An 18839-nucleotide genomic window follows, 5' to 3' on the forward strand; every position below is an offset into this window, starting at 1 on the left:
GGAGTAAAGTCATGAGCTAATGAGCTATAGCCCTCCCCCCCCCCATTGACCACGTGGAATCTTAAAAAACTCTTAAACATTAAATTAATTAAGACAACATTAATTGATTAATAAATTAGTCGCTACAATTTTTTTCTGTCGTAGAAATAGATTTTTTTTAATAGTAATAATATAAAAATATTATACTTGTAGTGATTTTCTGAATAAAATTGTATTTTTTTTTTATAAATTTCTCGTACTTCGTACTGCTTCGTAGGGTAGCATATCTATTAATTTGCTACTCCAATAAAAATGGTAGGGGAGCAATTGCTACCACTAGCATGTAATGACGCATATGCCCATAATATGAATACAAGACTTGGACAATCAACTACAGCATCCCGAGGGGTATAATTGGAAATTTTCCTTGTACGGTTTACTTAAAATTACTCTATTTTATTCTATACAATGTATTCCACGTTATAATTTTTGGAGAAGTCGCACCCTCTCCTATTACCGCTTGTACATGAAAAATCGTCTTATTCTTGTTCTTGTTTTCTTAGAGTTGGTTTTCCTTTCAATTTATGGAACATTAACAGTATTTCGTGTTTACCAATCATTCTGCTCGCCATCATGGAACCACCTCATTGTATCGATTTTTCCATCAATACTGATAATACTTATTTTAATACCACAACACGCATTCTGTATAGGTGAAAAAATAAGTGTAGTAACATATATGATTAAAAGTAAGGTATATTACAATATTAGTTCGATTCGAATCAGCCATAGGTTTTGTCGATGCGTCAACCCTTGCAAGGCTTCCGCGATAGTACGGCTACGCGGTGGTGTTTTTCTTGTGTAACATGTATCCCACACTCGTATAGAAAATACATATTATTATTATTATTATTATTATTGCTTTACGTTCGATCACCGCAACTTCCCTTCTCACCGACTTCGCATCGTGTGGGCTGCGGTGGCGGCGGTGGTTTGTCGGTACGCTAAACAAACGCAGTGCAATTCGAACAAACATTGTTTGGATTTCGGTCGCCGAATAGGGGGAAAATTCCCTACACCCGTACACCACCGGCCACCGCCATCGCTCATCGTTCGTGCCGTGTAAACATTAGACCGCAGAGATGTGGACGGCGGTGTGAGCGGTGTATGTGACCATAGGAAAACTGGATGGTGGCGGAGAGAGGACCAAAAAAAGAGTGAGAAAGAGAGGGGGAGGAGCGAAGAAAATAATACAAACAACGTATAGGTACTGTTATATGTTTACACCCATTATTATAATATTGTGGAATGAAAAACGGGGTAAGATGTACCGTCACAAACTCACAACTCGCAGTGTAGTACACTTAGTGTACTGCCACCGCGAGAAAAGCGTATTGTCGGTCTGTACAGGCGCTCGTTTTTTAACGGGTCTCCTTAGTGCGCGCGCACACGTGCACGCGTTGTATGCTCTCCGGTGTCTCGCGAGTGTCCGAAAACCATCGTACCGTGTTCGACGGCAACGACTACAACAACACGTCGTCCTCCTTCTCCTCTTACTCCACTACCTCATCTTCAAGACTCGCGTACGCCTTTCCCCCGCTCGTCATCGCCCGCAGACCACCACCGCGCATATGGGCGGCCGACGGCCTTGGAATATAAAATATATAATAGTGATAATAATAATAATAATAATAATATTTAATAATATAAACGACGACGTGATTTCGAACGACGCAATGTTGTACCGGCCCGTAGGAGCGGCGCGGAGATAATATCGTATATTATTATGTGCTCATGAATAAGAGCGCGTTATAAACACTGCAGTACACACAAATCGTCCGGTCAATAAAAATCACGTTTCGGCCGCGACAATTAAAACGCGTTGTGCGCTGTGCAGGTGGCGGGCGTGGGTTGGGCGGCTTGCCGGTACAAATTTTGAAAGAAATTTAAAGTCGGACGGATATTCAACCCGACCGAGTGAGTGGTTTAAATGCGCCTTGTACGATGAACTTTTTGTCTTTTAACCTGTAGCTTAAATTAGAACTTTTTGAGAAAAATATTCGCCAGCCCCTTCCTCGATCCATTCAAATATACCGGACATCCAAGTACAGCACATCTTTTTTCTAAAATCATTTCGTACAATTTTCAAATATTATTACATATTTTAATACATTAATTATCGATAGTCATTTTATAGTATAAAGTACATAGTAGGTATATACAATATATATTATAGAAATTAGAGCGAGAACTCAGCAGAATTTTAACGGATTTTAAATGTGCCCAACCTTAAATGCTTTTTGCAAAATTAAAAATACTTACACATAAGGACATATAAAGTTGTTGGATAACATTTTAAATTTCCTGTAGTAATCGTAAAAAGTCATAACACTCGCTCACCGTAACCCTCGCCGTAAACTGACACTGTTGCAGCATAACAGGTTCATAAAATTTTAAACTAACTAATGTGCTTGGTATTTGAATTATTTAAGGACATTTTTATTTAAATTTAAGCAAAATTATTATATTTTTATATCCCTCTTTTTGCATCTGGACTCAAGTAATGGCTCTTTTTTAGTCACGTCATTGCTTTAACACTTCTTCCGGATTCGGCTTATTCGGCGCGGAAATTCTAATCACAGGTCGACGCTTAATGCTTATGCAGTTCGTAAATCTACTAGGTGTGGTGGGTTTTCCGATTTTTCCGTTCCACGTCGACTTAACTCGCTGATCGATTAATAACGATATAATATTATATAGGTATAAAATGTGTTTTCAGGCGACTCTCCTTTCCATCGGCATTTGTAACACGGCGTCGTGGTACTTGTATTATCTATATTGATGCTAATTGGTCTAGACCACTGGCGACATATAATTAAAGACGAAACGACGTTTTGATGGCATAATCTACATAATATAAAATATTGTTAACTTTTTGAAATCCCATTTCTCGTTAAGTACAAATTATATTTGCGTGGTCGCGCCGTAAATAATCACCTCAATAATGTGTTATATATTATTACAAGAGTAATTACGGTCAACATGTTGAACACAGTAAAGTGTACGTGAATGTGATTTTTAAATGTCCATACGACTCGCATCGAAGGATTCAAAAAAAATAATGTGTAATTATAACATTACGAGGTAGTGCAATTCAGACCGAGGCTATATTTTTTATATGCAGCCTACTGCGCCGGTGCGGCGAAGCCTGAAATTTGTTGAGCTAGTTTTCATAACCATTATATTTATAATTTTAAATATATTTTTCCGATGAAATTATAGATAGATAGAGGATTATTAATTATAATTATAACCATATACTCAAAGGCAAACATAAACGTTGTCGAGGTCCGCTCGTGCGTTATTGGCTTATTGCATGAATTTTTTATAATAACATTATATTATTATACGAGTCGGGTGTAGGTATATCAGTACCGATTGGGTTTGTCTTGTGTCTTGTACGATATAAGTGTTATACTTACGTAACTACTTAAGTCGTACATATAGTAATAATGTAGTATATTATAATAGTAATAACGCGGTATTAAATGTGAGTATGTTTAATGGCATAATGTATGGTATAAAAACTACGGTAGTAGTAGTAGTAGTATAGTAGAAGTTGTATACCACACGTAGGTCGTTCACCTGCAGCGCGTTGTCGTCTTCTAGTACCTATATATATATTATTATTATTATTATAGTGCCTGTTGTAGTTTAGAATTTTAGTATCATATATTTATTATTATAAAAGATTATAGTTATTGCAGTCCGAACACTGCAGAACGGACACGGGGCAACGCGTTTATACGGTGCGTACCGAAAACGAGGTCCTCCTCCCACGCGAATACATCGTTACGGGCGGTCGAGATAAAAATAATAATAATTACAATTATTATTATTTACCGTCTTCCCCGTTCTTCTTCCCGTGTCTGCCAGATGTTACTAACACGACGTCAGTCAAGTGTTGCCGCGTATAATGATGAAACAAAAATAAAGTGTAACTATGAATTAATTAATTATCGAAGAAATGTGGAAAAAAATCACACTGACGGTGTGCAGTATTGTTTGTGTGTGTGTGTACGTGTGACGTATGTGTGCGTGATTTGATAAGACTGCGTAAACGACCCAACCACGACCATTTATACTTTCTTGATGAGAAAGATAACCGTAGTAACGACACGTGATCGGGGGCGTCGTTTACCGGATTTTCCGTACCGCAAGGACGTTCCTATTGACGTTTTCATATAAATTTTTTACTGTCGACCAGGCAGGCGGGTAGATAATAATAACACTATATGTACTCGCACGCACTGTACTAATATTTTCTAGTATTTTCTAATATTACTAGTATTTTCCCCGAGGGGCAATCCAGCCGGCCGACCACCGTTGCCAACGGATCGGAAGTAGGAACTCCGCGGTGTAGGTAGTAGATTATTTTGCTTTTATTTATTTTTTTGTTCTGTTTTCGTGTGACGACCTCCTCTCCCGGGACAGCAAACGACAACGTCATTACTTTGCCCCCCCCCCCATATCGTCACGGCATCGTTGTACCATAACATGCTCGGCCTACGCGGTCGTCGTACTCGTAAAAATACAATTTACGTACCTCTCTCCCTTAAGTACAACACGTTATCGACGTTGCGTTTATGTGTTGTTATTCTTTGTTGTGTTTTGTCAAAAACAATTGTGTAAAAGAAATTTATCGGAAAAAGCTAATGGTAAAATTACGTAATAATAGTTTTTTTTTTTATTCTTTAGTTTGAAACGTTGCTACGTTATCCTTATGTATTGGTAACCGTGTCGTAAGTGATTTACCTACTTTACCGGTAAATATTTGGAGGGATACAAAAAATACTTGCAAATAATTTATAAAGATTTACCTATTAATTATATTATATTATTTAATTTAATTGTATTAAATATAATTTTATTTTAAAAAGTTGTTATACACTTGAAAATATGTTGTCACCTACTTAAAAATAATAATAATAAATTACTCTCCAAAAAGATTAATGTCACGTGCCGTTCAAAAATCTTTAAATATTGAATCATTTAATATTGACGGATCATCATCTTGTCTCCTCCATTCTTCTATTGCAATTTGCAACTACAGCCTTTTTCGATCAAAGAGGAATGAAGTTCCGCCAAAAGCTCTAATTTGTGAACCTTCTACATATTTTTCACCATAATAAACAGTTACGGACAAGGCAAAGTTGATTCAAAGTTTTATGTGTTTTTCATTTATCACTATATACAGCAGATAGTTACAGACTACCGGAGGTCCCTAGTTCCGCAGGCGTGGTGATCAGAATGGTGTTTTTTAGGCAACGCTTAAGCTTGAAATCGGAGGATGTGTGATAAATTTTAAAAATATAACGTTTTTTGTTTTAGCTGTAAAAAATTATTTATGTGACATAAAATTTCATATTTTGGGTACGTCATAGTGGGTCATCCATTTTTTGTCTTGCTCTAGTTTAAATTTTTTCGGTTATACTACTGCCAATAAATTCTAATTCTTTCCGAATTATATGGGGTGGTATAGTTGGCGGATTATAATTCGACAAAAATGGAATAGATGATCACTTCAAGTTTGGTAGACGAACTGAATCCAGTACCATATTATTTTATTCTAATATCTATTATGATACTGAGATGACTAACGTAACAACCGCGTTGCGCACGTGTGACGTGTCCGATACGAATCACACGACGTTCGGTTTTCCTGGTGCATATTATTATTATTAATATTATTATTATACTGCAATGTCGTTGCAGCCGGTGGTCCGTAATGTGCACATGCATGAGCGCAGCGTCGGCTTGTTTCGCACATACACTAATATACGGTTTGTCTTATTAAGACGCAATGGACGTTTTTCCACGAACCCGAGTTTGGTGTGTGTACAGGATTTCGACCTCACAATTATATTATGTTTTCATACGATTATTAGCCGACTCGTTGATTTGTATCAGTTAATTAATTTTCCAACCGCCTCCTTTCGAAATATTTGAAAAAAAATTATCGTCGATGGATATACAAAATATATTATAAGTAATAACGAAACCTCGCTATGTATTGCTTTAAGTGCTTATGATATATTATATTGCTTATAATATAGCTGCCTATTAAATACCATTTTTCATAGTTTCATTAAAAAATAAGTTTGCTTTCCATTGTAAATTCATTATTAGTTTGTTCAAAATTAAAGTTAGGTGCGCGATAGTGTTTTTTTTTTATAAAAAAATTGCGTTTACCAATCATTACTACTTGTTGATTACAATTAACAACAACCTGCAAAAAATAAAATGCGTTTCATTATTACTTTTTCTTAGTATCTACATAAGACTGCTTATGGGTGTTGTAAATAAAGTTACCACGGGTCTTACTTTAATTGAATGTTACGTCCACCATGGACGGTACACGGGTTTGTTATTTACATTTATTTGTATTTGCTTAGTATTACGTTCTTGCTTCATGATATAATTTATTATTATTTTAAGTGAAAGAAACAACAAAATAAAATTTGTGAAACTCGTATATTTCATTCACAACTTATACTCTATATTATTTTACATTTAGCTGCAGTGCAACGCGCTAAATGGTTTTCACAAGGACGACTTGTGTTAAGCTTTGCTCTGTATAATTTGTCAAACTCAGCACTGCACCTATTTTGTTCATAGTATTATACTTTGTGTCGTTCTAAGATTACGTAGGCATATTCAAATTTTTTCACTAGCTGCTTTTACTATATTATAATGAGTAATGATAAATTAACGATGTTCACTAACTCGGTTCGCAGGTTCTACATTACATTTTACTATACTTAATGTGTTTTATTAAATTACAATTGAATTTGGTTGAAAACTTTTATTAAAATAACAAACGATTCGTTTGATTTTACTTGGCACCATCGCGAGAAACCCAGTATTTTCATTTCAAGAAATAAAAATTAAATAAAATAAATAAATGAATAAAATTATTGTATATTTCACGAATATAATACATTTAAAATGCCAGGTTATAGTTTATTAGTAATATCATTGATTATAGAATTATTCTATAATCAATGGTAATATGTGAATACGCGTATGGTTAATATACCTACTTAATATAGACAATGTATATATAATTTGTTATAATGTTTTAGGTAGGTATAATGTTCAAAAACATTTTGAATTCAAATAAAATGGTATATACACATATTATCATAAGTGTCCATTACTTATTTAGGAAGACTAATCTAATTTAACCACTCATTTCATATCTGAATTTTAGATAGGTACACGGTTTCAGGGTGGAACATGTTAATGACGCTGTCAAAATATAAGAAATACACTAGGCCCACGTTCATACCGTTTTTTCTGATTTTAAATTTTAAATTTAAATGTTGTATAACATTACATTGAATTATCATAATAACATCGCGAGCACTACTTAAGTATTCGTATAATTAAAAATGAATATGCTTCACGTGTCCACTTATGCAGACTGTCAAGAGATGCGTGTTCTTTTTTTTATACATATAAATTATAATCGTTACTAATGTATTATTATTATATTATTGTACTTTTTGTTCTTACGTCTTATAACTCTTTTGTTTTTGCAAACCATTTTCTTTGTTATGAAGTCGCATAGAGCTAATAAAACTAACGAGAGACTAGAGAAAATCGTCGTCGTTTGTTATTTGTACATAATATAAATGCGTGCCGTTTGTATGTACACGACGGAACGTCGTGCCCGCCAATAAGAGAAGTAGGTCAAAAATGTCCGGTCGATTGAGCTCTAGTGTTGCTGCTCTGCTGCATTCAGTGCATCATATAATCTGTATTTGATGGAAATTCATTTTCAGTTTCTATAATACTTCTTGTATAATGTGTACAGAGGATCGGGGTATATTTATATATCTATTTTAGCCTAATGATCGAAATCGGCTCGCGATTATTTCACTACTGCGATGGCGGTGATGATATATAACATATATATATATATATATATATACTTATACGCCGTCCATCCTCACCACTAAACTAAGAGTGGTGGCCGAATTTTTTCCAAGTAATATTGCTATTTTTCACTTCTGTCCATGAAAACCGACAATGGTGTGAAAAAAACGACGACTTATTTGTACGGTATAATATATTATTATTATGCGGCATATATAGTGGTGTATACTGTTTCGTTATTTAAGTCGCATCGAAGGCTGAGATTTATAGGCCAGGCCGATGCAGTTGAGGCCGGTGGGTGGGTTGTTCCAACCCGGAAAATCGTTGCACGCATTTCTTGGCTCGAGTTCAGCCACCGCCGCCGTCATATAAGCGCTTTTTTTATTTACTTATAATGTTTTGCGTAGATATACTCAAACTCGACTGAGGGGTCGGCCATGATTGGCAATACATTAACATTTAAAACTACCGAGATAGGTGTACTCAATTCTGGTTCAAAAAAATTCTCAAAAGACGGTATTTTTTAGTATTATATATACCCTCAATAATACGTATGATACGCGTTTGAACAATAATATAGTTGTATTCTGCGAAAGAGTGAAAAACAAAAATACTTTAGGTATACCTACTACAGTTTTTATTAAGTCCATCGGGCATCACGTTTATATAGCACAGTATAACACAGTGGAAGTTTAAAACCCAGTTTCATATACGTTTTGTGAAACATTAAGAAATTAATAATTATTGATTTTCTTTACTGGTGCAATAATATTATTTAAACATTTAATATTATTATCATTTAACATGGATGTACCTAGTTAATAAATAATTATTAATTAATATTAAAATATTAATTTAAATTTAACTAAAAAAAAAATAAGTATGGTACCGAAGGTGTTATGCATACTACATTATACTTGTTATATTTGTATTTTAAATATTGTATAAATAGTGTTATTAATTATATATTAATTTATAGTTATACATTTATATGGTGATGAAATTATTTCTATATAAACAAAATACAAACAAATGAAAGTTTAAGAAAGAAAAAACCTAGGAAATTGCAAATTAGATTAAGAATAAAGAAATGTCGTTAATTTTTTTATAATCATAATACTCAATAGAAAATAATTAACCAATTTTCAATATTCAATAGTCATTAATTATAATATCAACTGCGATTTTGAAGCTAAAACAAATGAACTTGCGATCAACTGCACACTACTTAATACAATAATACCATTGATGTGAAAAAAAAATACTACAATAATAATTATTGTTTTTTAAGACCTTCAAGCACTTCTCAGAATTTAGTAGGATTTTATTCTTATTGTTTTAAAGTTTAAACAATGAATGGTGGGAATATCTGTAAACGTATAATATATAATTTTCAAGTCACTTTTAGTTTAGGCTTGGTTAGCAATGGCTTGGTAAAAATATGCCCTTTAGAATATTACGAAAAAAAAAACGTAATAATAAATAATCATAATCGTAATAAACGTAATTAGCCAATATAAACATGTTGTTTTACAACGAATTTATCCCTCAGTATATGAAGTGGGTAATTTTCGTCTTTTCTTTCACTCGTTTATTTTATGCAATATTATGTAGTAAGTGTATGTTATTATAATTATAAAAACATTATACTTTAATCATATTATACCATTATTAGGCATTATTATAATTCCTTATTTATTAAGATGTTTTTATTATTTTTTTTTTCGATTTACCTAAGGGCTTTCGCATATTATGCAGTGATAATTTAAACATCACCAGAGGCTACTGATATATTTACGCTAATCTAATCCTTATGTTATGGCAGTTGTGCTATATGTGTTATAGTATTGTATGTGTGGAACAAAAATCCATGAAAATGATTTAATGGGTATATACTCCATTTGTCGAATAAATAAAATTGTGGGTCATGCACTCTGATAAACTGTTTTCGCTTTTTGATATTTGATGACCATTTACCGTTTAAAAATATTAGCTACATAAATATTTCAAGTTCAACTGTGGCGTGTAGTAAGAAATTACGAAAAATACGTTATAATTTTGTAGGTACTTTAGTACTTCAGTACTAGTGTGTAATTATTTAGGTGATGATGTGTATAAAACAGGTGATCTTTATTCCCGATAAAAATATTATTCATTGTAAATTATGGTTATAATTTTTAGTAAATTTGTGATTGATATCAACAATATAAAAATAAATTTCCTACGAAGTCAAAGTCAAAATATTATTGAAGAAATCATCATTCAAAAAAGTATATTTACAGATAAAATAGGTAGTTATAGTAGTTACATAGTATATATAGTTTTATAACGTAAAATAGTAGATAAAAATTTTAATTTTCTAAGATACTTTTTTTTTTACCTTTTTTCGTTGTAGGTATGTTTTGATAGTGATTGGTCAATTTACTTATTTACATAAGTTTCATATAATTTTTTAATTGTATTTTGTCACTTAAGTTGAAGCTATACTCATTCGTTTGTTGTTTCCAACTTACGAACGTACAATAACATACACATTTTGTGTTCATAATTTCAATAGTGTGCTGTAAGTATTGATAATATTAAAGTAAATTGACCTATCATCAAACTTTTAGGTAAAGACATTTTCTGTGCTCAAGCATTGGGTTTTGTAGTAGTATATTATCTACTCAATATTTATGTCCCTTTTTTTATTACCATTCAGATTTAAAATCTGATGTGTATAAAAATACCATAGAAACGGCTCAAAATAAAATGTTAAATACGAATATAGTGTTTCATTGTTGATAAAACGTAAGATAATTGAAAATAATCGATCGAATGTCGTACTGTGGCTGTAATAACTTTTTATGTAGATATCTATGTAAACGAAACGGGAAATTCTCAAAGTATAAAATATGAAATGAATGTTTTATACACACCCTATAATCCTTTGAATTTTGTGTCAAAATTTTACAAGTTTTGTCTATTCGTCGGACCGAAGAAATTTCATTACACCATTCGTAACATTGTTGTGGTAGATGGCTTAAAAAACATGTAAATAGTAAGTAGGTATTACCTTCGGACACTACAAATAATCGCAACTTGTATATGTATATTATATACCTAACCTAACCTTATATACAGTATATAAGCAGTGATGTATTGCTAAAATAAACCATGGGTATACGCCTTATTCACGTAGATATATATAATGAAGAAATCGACCAGGTAGGAACTAAAAAAAATTTTCTCGCTTCGCTCGAACTACAACTTTTATTTATGTGTTACAATATACTAAATTGAATGCGATAAGTGATACCCTTGATTTTTAAATTGTTCGTAATATAAAAATATAAAATCTTTGTTACGACTTACCACTTACGTCCTATAGCCTATAGCCTATAGGCTATATTACAATTCGCGCTCGTCAAAATGTAGGTATTTTACAATAATTTATAAATTATTTAAAATTGCCATATAGGATATACGGTAGATACGGCCGTATACCCACGTATCATTAATTTGTCATAAGCTATACGCCATGGATACAAATAGCGTATTGGGTATACGCCGTATACCCCCGTATACCCCCCCAATACACCACTGTATATAAGTATATTCACTGTATTGTTTATGTTATATATTAATATATTGTTAAGTAACTGTATACATACAATATGACGTTGTATTCAAAAAATTCATGTTTTATTCGGATTATTACAAAATTAATCTACAACCGCAGTAGGTGGTGTGGTAGTGACGTTATAATGATATTATTATTTATTATATTATACTCTAAAGGCCGTTCTTACAATGTCCGGTTAAGTGTCGGTTAAGACTAACCGGTAGAATTCTATCGGTTAACTCATGATAAATTCTTCCGGTTAGTGTTATCAGGCACTAACCGATCATTGTAAGAATGGCCCTAAGTCTCTAAAGTAATGTTTATTATATCGGTTAGATTTACTGTTCACTGTAATTTGTTTTATTATTGTTGTTAAAGTTTCTCAATATTTATATTACCGCGTGGCGTGTGCATAATATATCATTATAATATAATTTATTATACACACTGCACAGACGTGTTGCGGTCAACTATTATATTAATATTTACTAGTCAGTAGGCACTATAATACATCCTATATACAACTATTACCTATACAGTCTTATCTGTGAGTCAGCTATGTGCGAATTCACAGCAATACTTCGCATCTACAAATTATGTTTTGGTTACGTCTTAATACTTACCACGTATTCTAAATAATGACAATAACAACGAAAATTAAATTCCATGGATCCATGGTACTGTTTTCTACCGAAAAAACTAGTATTGATTTTATTTTTTTGCAATCAATTACCTAAAAAAATATGATTGGTTGATTTCTATAATTTATTTGCGAGGAGCTACGTAATACACAAAGCATAATGAAAAATTGATCATGAGGTAAATATATTTTCACACAAGCATAATATAGCCTGCAGAGGTAACACTTGATTTTATCGAATGAAATCGTTTATAATAAGCTTAATAGTATATTGTTAGTAATTAGTTGACTAATGAACGGTTCTAATTTATACTATGTAATGAATTTAAATAATACCGAATACAGTATGTATGATATTAAAAAAAAAAAAGTAAAAAATAATGTTCAGACACATAGTAGATTATATTATTGTTATTATAATTAAAGGAAAATTGAATTTTTTCTAAGAAAAACGGCACATTGGCATGAAGGAAAATGGATACGACCATAATAATAATATAATATAAACATAATGCATAAGTAAATAAACAATACCCACTGCGACTGTGGATGTCGTAACTTGTAAGTCGTTATGACTAAACGGGCGAGCTAAATGCTGGTTCGATTCGTGATGAATTATTTTCTGTTTGGTCGGTGAATATAAATATTGCAGCACGCGACCACATAGTTCATGTATGTGTGTTTGTGTGCGACTAGAAATAGAGAACAAAAAGGTACATAAATATAATAATTATATTTATAGCCATACTATAATTAGCAAACTTGTATTGTCATACATATTACCGCTAATACTACATACATACACTCGCTCACACGATGTTATACAGTTTGTCCTTGGCAGCGACAACCACTTTCCGCGGTTAAATTTTTACGCGCACAAGTATGACTTCTGTAGAGAAAAAAAATGAATTGCGCATTATTCGTTACGCCCGTTCAATGTGTTTTTAATAAAATTGTTCCGCTATTTGTGCTTGTTAAAATAATATATAGTTATATTACAAACCGTTTGATTTTTCGTCCGTTTTTCAGGAACACAATATGATACTATGCAGCGCGGTGGTATCATCTCTCTCGAGTCTTTCCACCGTGTCGAAACACTCAACATCCAAATTTACTGTATGACGACGATTCTATAAAAGGTTTAAATTTTTTATTCTTACACACCACTGATGTATATAATCGTGCAGTATTTTTATTATTATATATTATAATAATTAATATATATGAGTGTTATTAAAATATACAAATTTATAAATTATCATGACGTTCGTGACATCGTCGCGTCCACGCCCGTTCGCTTGTGTACTGTATTCAAAACCGCTCGAAATCCGTATTTGGATATCAGAGTATAATATATTATTTAGTATTATTATTATTATTATTATTGTGTGACTGGTGAATCGCATAGTATACGATTTAAATTAAAACACTTTTTCTATACATTGTCGCACCATTAAACACACGCCTGTGCGTTATACAATGCTCTATAATATTATAGCTGATAATACGCGTTTACACTTTTACTAACGAAATAATACTATTTTTTAGATCGATTAGTCGTTGAATTGGAAACCGGGTTAACGAATAAGGTATACGCCATGGCGAGCTAATGCACTTGCACGATTAAATAGTTACGTAAGTCTGGAATGGATGATACACATTATGTTTAATGTATATTCTATTCTACAATATTTCTATACCGTACCGTTGTCATCGGCGTATGTGTAAGTGTTATCGACGTTACGAGAATGGGACGAACGGACGCGCCTTGCTCACATAATGTGCCACAGCTCATAGATCGTTGATCGTTATGAATGCGTACAGATACCGTTTCGCTGTCATTATAATTTATTTAACATGTCATATGTGAAAACGAAAAACTAGATTAATTCACGTGTTGCACACGGTCACATACTGAAGTGGAACCCCACGACAATACAATATTATTAATATTTTCTTCGACGGTTTTGAATCGGCTCCTCAATTTTAATTGTTTTTGTGAACTTTAAAAAAAAAAAATTTTAGATGACTTACAATATACTCATGTCGATGCGTATCATACTAGTTAATATTAATTAATTTTTCGTGATGACAATAACACTGGTCGTGTCAACGTCCGGCAGTCGTCTCGGTCCGTTCCAATTACAGAAGATCTTTTCATCGTTCTCAATTTTAGTGTTCAATATAATATAATAATAATATACATGTAACATGTCTATATACATTATTTATGTCGAATTCGACATCTCTCAATTATGTCTCCGAGAAACCACGTTTCTATTTAGACGCAGTTGCTAATGTTGTTCAACAACACTTCAATTCATATAATATATTGTATAACTAAATATGAGTGAACGCTTTAAGTACTGATATTCATATTTACAATATATGATATGATATTAGAGGTTTAGCAACAGGTCACAGTCAGAATCATGTTTGAAAATCAGAATTTGTGTTCAGGTTATCTCGTTTTTTTAATTTTTTTTTTCTTTGAAATGGTACAGGGCCACTAAAATAAACATATTTTAGAGTGAACATGATGGTAAAACGAATGGAATTAAGAAATTGTTAACAATATATACTATATTTAGCCTTAATTAAAAATAATGGCTTATATCGGTTATATTATAATAGTTTATAAGTTATGATTACTGTTGAAAATATTCGACAATTTAGAAAAATATGGATAACGCAGCGAATCGTTTCAAGCATTATGAATTTATAATTTTTTATAATATGCATATTTATATAAGTAAAAGAGCTTATCACCCAAAGTATCTTGGCGAGGCCGTGACATATCAATATATTTAAATGTGGATTTTTGACATTAATATCTATTACAATTTTATTGTAATTTAAGAGGACGCTAAACCCGCATGTGTTGTCAGTGTTGTCACCGTCTTTTACGGCACAGCCAAAACTGTTTTGCACGGGATAAAATTACTAAATTATACTCTCTCAGTATTTTTAGTAGAATTACCAAAATACAGAGGGAGTATAGTTGTCTCATGTAAAACAATTTTTCCTGTGTTGTCCTTGCTATACTCGCATGTGTTGTATTTTATAAACGTACAAAATGGTACAAAGTCTGTTGAATTTTATAATTTTGTGTTGTTGAATTTAATTATTTTTACGAATTATCCTTTGGTCAAAATTATTTATGTAATTGGTTTTTTACGATATTTTAATATTTTTTAAAGTTATGAGGATGTAAATTATTAAGATAAAAACCAACGATAGAACACAGGTACAATTTGGGTGTGGATATGATACTTTTGGGACTTACTATACGTAAACTGTAGTATTACCTAGGTTTATTATATTATGTATACACGTAAATAGTCGTGATTTTCTTTTTTCCAGCAAACAAAAAAGGATAAGCATTAAATACACTGATGATAGAACTGCTGCGTGCTACATCCTGAATTTTAGGTGTACGTGTCGCGGCCCGCATCGCATTCTAATCGGTGTATTATTATTATTTTACGTCTTGTATTCGATTTCCTGTGCATCGAAAACCTCCCTCATCTTCCACACCCCGCCTCAACAACGCCCATTGGCCTGCTGATCCCCTCGCGGCATTCCGGACAATTAAATCTGTTCGCCATCCCACAACCCTGCAGCTCACAGGTCAAAATGCGCAGCCGCCCCCGCCGCAATGGTATTCGGCGTGTATATTATACTGTATATGATATATACCTACCATATAGAATGTTAAATAAAATATAATAATAATATAATGGTAGTATTAAACGAGAGGACTGCGCGACAGATGGCATACTGGTCCGCCGAACACGCTGCAGCGACGCACACCAGTATAGGAGACCTCTTCGTCGTCTCTCTCGATCACCACTTGCACAGTTCTGATGCTGCCGGTCCTTTATTGTGTTATTTTATATGTGTTCGTCGTCGTATATGTATTAGGTAGGTATCGTACGCGTTTTCGTCTCGGAATTCCGACTTTTATTGCCCCGCAGGATGTCTCCCCGGTCGGCCGGTGTGCATTTTGTGTTTGTGCGTATAGTTTTGTGGACCCTTGAAAATACCTCGACCGCGACTAGTGACGACGATATTCCGCCTAGCGTTCCGAAGTTTGGGGGGGGGGGGGGGGTGCGTTGCAATAATCGCGAGTGACGTAGTCAGTAATTTTTGGCCATCACTTTTGTTTAGGTTTTTTGTTTATTATTTATTAGAATTGATTGTAACGACATACTTAATAATGTTTTTACAATGTTTCAGCAGTATTACAACAATGTTATGTGCATATAATTATGGGTTATGGTCGTTATAGTTATAATAATTACTCTCTGAATTTAATGTACGATAAAAACCTATCACTAAATACCCTTATAATTAATGCATTAAAATTTAAAAATATTATTCAGTTTAGAATACTCTGTAAGATTACTCTGAAAGAATTGGCAATATTAAAAAAAATCCAAAAATCCATCAAGTGTAAAATGTTTTAAATTAAAAATATTATTAAATACGCTTTGCGATTATATAAAACGCATAAAATATATATGACGGAATTTAAAATATGTGTAAATATGAGAAGTTTCAAAATTGATTTAAAAATTAATTCACCCTTTATTAAACTTAATGATACATTTATACACATGATTATGCAGCATAATCCATACATTTTACTATAATCATCAATAGATTCCTTATAAAAGAAAGTTAATTTTCATTTGGAATGCGGCAGCCCGTAGGCATTCCGTATTTAATAGCAGAGAACATTTCATCTGCAGGCTTGAGCTATGATGATCTTAAATGATTTAATAAAGGGTGAAGGATTTTCGTTATTATACATTTATGCGTTGTGCGTAACCATGGTATTGGTAATTTATTTGTATTATCATATATAGGTACCTATAAGCTATAGATATGTACAGTATGTATGGCTGCGTGGAAAATTATTTATTGTGCACGCGGTCTCACTGAATAGGCGGAATAGATGGATATTTTTCCCTCGATTTTTCCTGACCAATGATATTTATTTAAATTTAAATACATTGATTACCTAGTAACGGACAGCTTCATCTTTGCACTATTTTGATTTGTCTCCACTGGTACAGTTTATTATATATTGTGAGTTTTAATACTCTAAATATTATGCTTAACTATTGTTATAGTATATATAGGTTATGTTAGTTATTAGTTTACGATCTTCGACGATCAATATATTGCATTTTACATGAATTCGATAATATCTACTTGGATATAATCTTTTAATATAGCTTATAGTTAGTATAATATAATGTTACTTACACCGTTGAAAAAACGTATTTTGAGATGGAAAAACAATAACACGATACAATAAAAATGTGGGGAGGTATTTCAGTGGCGTCATTTGCGGGATGCAAGGGTGCTGTGCAAATGCATCCCATGAATTTTTTTTAACACACTTTTTGTGTAGATTCTTTCATAGAATCATAGTATAAAACAAATAACAATGATTTTAGTTTTTTTTTTTTTTATTTATCACAATATTTTGTGGAGCACCACTACGCATAAAAAATATAATATAGTTCACGTGTATTATTCAATCAGATTATTATAATTTATAATATTATATAATCTGTGATACAAATAATAAAATGGTACACAATCATGCAAGCGATGCGAGTAATTTTGATATTACTTTAGATTTTCAATATTGGTTTTGCATCCGATGAAAAAATGTGAAATGACGCCCCTGCAGAGGCATTTACGCTCAGTGACAATGTGTCGAAATGTGCATTATTGTGATCGGTCAAGTGTTGTATGCGTAAGAGGTTATTTTTTTTTTATCGCTGACGTTTTTATGTTTTTTTGAGACGGGCGTCTTCCGTTACAACCTACTAGGCGCCAACGACGGTCAATTCTGATATTCTAATGGCGGTTAATGTTGGTGTATCATATTATATTAATCATATTATATAGAACATGAGATGACCATGGGTGCAATGATAATAACAATGCGGACTACTCGGTGACATTCGCAGAATTCGTTTATGAGGTGGGGGAGGGGTAAACCCCTAAACCGAGGTCGATAATATGCAACTTGACCAACTTGTACCTATACAGTATACATAAATATAAAATTGAATATCAGTACAAGAAACTTGTTGATAATTTTATGCTACCTAAGCTTTTAAAATAATTCCAATTATTGTAGGTATATTACTTTTATATATTATACATAAAAAAGTATTTTATAAGAATTAGAGCATTTTTCTTATGCATACTTCATAAATACCTTTATATAATGGACACCATACAGGAATATGCCCGCTATTAAGGGATGCCCGTAAGCAGACGTTTTATTACAATCTTGTAAATTGTATGATTGTATAATATTATGCATACAAATATATTACTGGTGTTTTCTCTGTAACATATCAGAATTATAATTTAATAGTTTCTAATTATTTTATCATATTAATAATAATAATAATAATAATAACAACAATAATTTTTTACTTGTAGATTTTTTTACAATATCTACTGAATGAAAAAAAAATCATTGATTTAATGCTTATAGGTAGGTGATATCTATATACATTCCATTGTAATTAAATTAAAATGTAAAACGAATTAAATTTATTTAAAATTAAATGTACCTAAGTATTTTAGTAATTTTAAAATTAAAATATAAATTAAATCGTCAGTAATTAGTATTAACTACAA

General features: G+C 32.2%; 1 protein-coding gene and 1 long non-coding RNA gene across 5 annotated transcripts in view; one reads left to right on the plus strand and one right to left on the minus strand.

Moving 5' to 3' along the window:
- The window catches only part of LOC107170332 (signal-induced proliferation-associated 1-like protein 2), a 52830-nt gene that overhangs the window by 20498 nt on the left and 13493 nt on the right, over nucleotides 1-18839 (plus strand). The window contains exon 2 of one of the 3 annotated variants that reach the window (XM_089227505.1): nucleotides 13194-13303. The exons of the other annotated variants lie outside the window; for them this stretch is intronic. The gene's annotated coding sequence lies outside the window, so the exon portion shown is untranslated. The remainder of the gene's footprint in view (nucleotides 1-13193; nucleotides 13304-18839) is intronic. 3 annotated transcript variants of the gene reach the window in all.
- On the minus strand, nucleotides 12619-13283 carry LOC149056305 (uncharacterized). 2 transcript variants are annotated; one of them, XR_016191683.1, is made up of 3 exons: nucleotides 13168-13283; nucleotides 12968-13053; nucleotides 12619-12856 (listed from the first exon to the last, which is right to left on the minus strand). It is a non-coding gene; the product is annotated as an uncharacterized LOC149056305 (long non-coding RNA). The 2 variants fall into 2 exon arrangements; XR_016191682.1 differs by having other exon boundaries at nucleotides 12964-13053.

Source organism: Diuraphis noxia, unplaced genomic scaffold (assembly GCF_037042655.1).
Source record: "Diuraphis noxia isolate RWA-SAM2 unplaced genomic scaffold, SU_Dnox_SAM2 contig0004, whole genome shotgun sequence".
NCBI lineage: Eukaryota > Metazoa > Arthropoda > Insecta > Hemiptera > Aphididae > Diuraphis > Diuraphis noxia.